This window comes from Humulus lupulus, chromosome 7 (assembly GCF_963169125.1).
Source record: "Humulus lupulus chromosome 7, drHumLupu1.1, whole genome shotgun sequence".
Classification (NCBI taxonomy): Eukaryota; Viridiplantae; Streptophyta; class Magnoliopsida; order Rosales; family Cannabaceae; genus Humulus; species Humulus lupulus.
The window spans coordinates 124,588,967-124,594,314 of NC_084799.1; the positions used below are offsets into that span (position 1 = coordinate 124,588,967).

Below are 5,348 nucleotides of genomic sequence, written 5' to 3' on the forward strand. Positions count from 1 at the left end.
TATTTATAAAAAAACTAAAAAAAAAGATAAAAAGAAAATTTGGGACGGTTTTACCACCCATAAAAAAAAACTTACATATTTTTATTTATTGTTTTTTTTAGTTGACGACACTTGTGCCTCCTAATTTTCTTTTTAATTTTTATAGTCGATGGCACTTGTGCCTCCTAATTTTGCTATAAGTTTTATTCCTTGTATTTCTTTGTTAGTTGACGGCACTTGTGCCTCCTAACCTTTGTTGTAATTTTCTTTATTTATCTTGTTGTAGTTTTTATTTTATTTTATTTTTGCAAGTTACTAGTTGATGGCAATTTTGCCTCCTAGCTAGTTGATGGCAATTTTTCCTCCTAGTCTTTTATTTTATATTTTAATTGATGGCACTTGTGCATCCTAATTTTTACCTTAATTTTGTTATGGTTGATGAGATGCTATGCCTCCCTACTCTTGCCTAAATTTTAGTCTTATTTAATTTTTTTCCTTATTTTTCTTGGCTTTTTTTAGTCTAATATTGGGAAAAAATACTTGAAAAAAAAAACCTAAATCTTGTCCTTTCACCATAAGAAATTTGTGCTTAAAGGAAATTTGAACAAAATTCCCAATCCGCCTCTACTAATTAACCTCGGGGAGTTGTTAGTAGTGCACAAGTAAGTGGAATCAAATAGGCCTGGGGACAATTAAACCATAAGAATTATATTGTTGTGAAATCTCTAAAAAATTATAAGTATGCTCTGTGGTTGCGGTTTTAACTGATCTTCCACATCAGAAAATTGTTTGTTTTAGATTATCTTTGTTGTTTTGTTTGTTAAAATTGTATGCATCATTGGGAACGTAACTCTAAAAATCGATTAGTAAAAAGATGTTTATCTTTGTTTGAAATTGAAAGTGTTAGTAAAAATTTGAGCATCATGGAACCAATTGCTAATCCTGTTGATGAAAATGTTGTGCCTGAAAAAACTTTCTTGAATATTTTGCACCTATTTCTTCTAATGCTCCTTCATGCATTGTTTTTCCTACAACTTCTGCTACTCATTTTGAGCTTAAACCAGCAATCATTCAGTTGTTGCCATCTTTTTATGGGTTAGATAGAGAAGATCCTTACATGCATGTAAAAGATTTCTTAGAAATTTGCTCAACATTTAAATTTCAAAATTTTTCTGATGAGTCGGTCAAACTAAGATTATTCCCTTTTTCATTAAAAGACAAATCAAAAGCTTGGTTAAATTCCCTTCCAACAGGCTCTATAACTACATGGGATCAACTTTATAAAAAATTCTTGCTGAAATTTTTTCCTATGTCTAAAACTGATAGTCTAAGGAGAGAAATCTCCGAGTTTTTTCAAAAAGATAATGAAGAGTTTTATGAATGTTGGGAAAGATTTAAAAAATTATTATTAAAATGTCCTCATCATGGTTTTGAAAAATGGAGACTTGTAAAATATTTTTATGATGGTTTGACTCCCTCTAATCGTCAAATGATTCAAGCTATGCATACTCGAATTTTTTTAAAATTTCAAGGACAAGAGGCGTGGAACGCCCTTGAAGATTTATCTTTCAATTCACAACAATTGAATTATTTTGATTCTAGGTCTAGGTCAGCTAATTCACCAAAAAGAGGAGGAAGGTATGAAGTAAAAGAAGAATTATACTTAAGAACATCCTTAGACAAATTAGCGAGAAAAGTAGAAGCTTTAGCCATAAGCCAAACTATAAACTCTCCAATACAACCAATAAAAGATGTTTGTTCTATATGTTCTAGTCCTTGCCATAATGCCCAATCATGTCCTTCCTACCAAGAAGCCTTTTCTGAGGAGGCCAATGCACTTCATGCTTATGGGAAACCAAATGATAGCCCATTTTCATCCACCTACAATCCAAATTGGAGAAACCATCCGAACTTTTCATGGAGACAAAACCAACCCCAAATGAATCAAGGGCACCAATACAACACACAAAACCAAGCTCATGCCCCACAAAATCAACCATATCCGCAACAAAGAAAACCTTCCTTAGAAGATACTTTACAACAATTTATGCAATCCACTCAACAAATCGTACAAAATCAGTCTCAATCAATTACCAAACTCGAGACACAAGTAGGACAACTCACCACTGCTTTAGCTGATAGAGAAAAAGGAACATTCCCTAGTCAACCTATCCTTAATCCAAAAGGTCAATATGAGATAGGAAAGTCTAGTCATAATGGAGAAGTCAAATCAATTTCAATTCTTAGGTCCGGAAAGAACATTGTCAAACCCGATTACATACCCGAGGTTGAAAGCGAAAAAGAAAAGAGTTAGCCTTCTAGTTCTAATGCCAATGAATTTTTAAACAAGGAAACTCCAATCCATCCTTTCATTCCAAAAGCCCCATTCCCACAAAGATTACTTCCAATTAAAAAAGGCAGCCAATATAATGACATCTTAGAAGTTTTTAAACAAGTTAGTATCAATATCCCTTTCTTAGATGCCATTAAACAAATTCATGCCTACTCTAAATTTTTAAAGGATCTTTGTACTGTTAAAAGAAACACTAATGTTCCTAAAAAGGCGTTTTTAACTAAACAAGCTAGTTCCATTATTCATGCATTATTGGTGATCATTTTATTAACAAGACTTACTTGATTTGGGTGCTAGTGTGAATTTATTGCCTTATTCTGTTTATAAGCAACTTGGTCTTGGTGAGCTAAAACCTACCTCTATAACTCTCCAATTAGCCGATCGTTCTGTGAAAATTCCTAGAGGCATTATAGAGGATGTTTTGATAAAAGTTGATAAATTTTATTTTCCTGTTGACTTCATTGTTTTTGATACTCAACCTGTGGAAAATATGCATGCTCAAATTCCTATCATTTTAGGTAGACCATTCTTAGCTACATCTAATGCAATCATAAATTGTCGTAATGGTGTTTTGAAATTATCTTTTGGAAATATGACTGTTGAAATTAATGTATTAAATGTTGTTAAGTCTGTTGAGTGTGAGGAAGTGCATGAAGTTAACATGATAGATAGTATTTGTGAAGATGATGGAAATGACTTACTTGATTTTTGTGAAAAATACTTTGGTATGAACTTGCATGTTGATGACTCTAATGATGATGTGAATTCTTTGCTACAGTCTATACCCTTAAATGAAACCAAAGATGAACCTTTTTCACCCTTAGATCATGTTCAATCAATGTTTGAGTCTCCAAAGTTAGACCATAAACCTTTACTAGAAAATTTAAAATATGCTTTTCTAGGAGAATCTGAAACCTTACCTATTATCATAGCATCCGCCTTAGATAAAGAACAAGAAGATAAATTGTTAGATGTCCTTAGAAAACATAAAGAAGCCATAGGTTGGACCATTGGAGACATTAAAGGAATTAGCCCATCCATATGTATGCATATAATCCATCTAGAAGAGAATGCTAAAACCTCTCGGGAATGTCAAAGAAGGCTAAATCCAAATATGAAAGAAGTAGTTAGAGAAGAGGTCATAAAATTGTTAGACGTAGGTATCATTTACCCTATTTCTGATAGTCAATGGGTTAGTCCAGTTCAAGTTGTACCTAAGAAGTCTGGGATCACAGTTGTTGAAAACGAAAAAAATGAATTAATCCCTACTAGAGTACAAACGGGGTGGAGAGTGTGCATAACTATAGAAAGCTAAATAATGTTACTAGAAAATACCATTTTTCCATTGCCCTTTATTGATCAAATGCTTGAACGTTTAGCTGGCCATGCATATTATTGCTTTCTTGATAGGTATTCGGGATATAACCAAATCCCCATTGCCCCAGAAGATCAAGAAAAAAGTACATTTACATGCCCTTTTGGGACTTTTTCCTATCATCGCATGCCTTTTGGATTATGCAACGCACCTGCAACTTTTCAAAGATGTATGATTTCGATTTTTTATGACATGGTTGAAAGATTTCTTGAAGTGTTTATGGATGAATTTTCTGTGTTTGGTTCTTCCTTGGATGAATGTCTGCACCATCTTTCACTTGTTTTAATTCGTTGCAAAGAGAAAAACCTTGTGCTTAATTGGGAAAATTTTCATTTTATGGTTCTAAAAGGAATTGTTTTAGGTCATGTAATCTCATCTGAGGGAATAGAAGTTGATAAAGCTAAAGTTGATCTTATTTCCCCCACCTAAAACTGTGAAAGAAATTAGATCATTCTTAGGCCATGTCGGTTTTTATAGAAGATTTATAAAAGACTTTAGCAAAATTTCTCGACCTTTATGCCATTTACTTGGAAAAGAAAATTCATTTGTCTTTAATAATGATTTCCATGTTGCCTTTGAAAAATTAAAAAATTTGTTGACTACTGCACCCATTATTCAACCCCCTGACTGGAAAATACCTTCTGAAATAATGTGTGATGCTTCTGATTATGCTATAGGTGCTATCTTAAGACAAAGACTTGAAAAAATACCTCATGTAATTTACTATGCTAGCAAAACTTTAAATGATGCTCAATTAAATTATTCCACAACCGAGAAAGAATTACTTGCTGTTGTTTTTGCATTGGAGAAATTTAGGTCTTATCTGTTAGGATATAAATTATTGTATATTTTGATCATGTTGCAATAAAATATCTCTTATCGAAAAAAGATGCTAAGTCTCGTTTGATCCATTGGATCCTGCTTTTACAAGAATTCGACTTAGAAATACGTGATAAAAGGGGTTCTGAAAATGTTGTTGCTGATCATTTATCTAGACTAGTTGTTGAAACTATACATGATTCCACTCCTATCACTGAAACTTTTCCTGATGAACAATTGATGCATGTTTCTTCCTTGCCTTGGTATGCTGATATTGTTAATTATTTGGTCACTAAAGAAATACCATCTCATTGACCTAAGCATGATAAATCTAAATTTTATTCTGAGATGAAAAACTTTATTTGGGATGATCCTTACTTATTTAAATACCGCCCTGATCAAATAATTAGAAGATGCATTCCAAATTGTGACCAATCTAAAATCATATCTTTTTGTCATGATCATGCATGTGGAGGACATTTTAGTGGTAAGAAAACAGCTGCTAAAGTTTTACAATGTGGTTTTTATTGGCCTACTATCTTTCATGATACATATGTTTATTGTAAAGCTTGTGAACGTTGCCAAAAGTTAGGAAGTTTAACTAAAAGAAACATGATGCCTTTAAATCCTATTCTTATTATTGACATATTTGATGTTTGGAGCATTGATTTTATGGGACCATTTCCTATCTCTTTTGGTAATCTTTATATTCTTGTTGGAGTTGATTATGTGTCTAAATGGGTTGAAGCTATTACATGCCACACTAATGACCACAAAGTTGTGCTTCAGTTTTTGAAAGAAAATATAATTTCCCGTTTTGGT

At 32.6% G+C, this 5,348-nt stretch overlaps 1 non-coding gene across 1 annotated transcript; it reads right to left on the reverse strand.

The window, feature by feature from the left end:
* Nucleotides 1-1,303: 1,303 nt before the first annotated feature.
* Nucleotides 1,304-1,410, reverse strand: LOC133793081 (small nucleolar RNA R71). The gene has a single exon (XR_009874542.1). It is a non-coding gene; the product is annotated as a small nucleolar RNA R71 (small nucleolar RNA).
* Between the last annotated feature and the right edge of the window lie 3,938 nt (nt 1,411-5,348).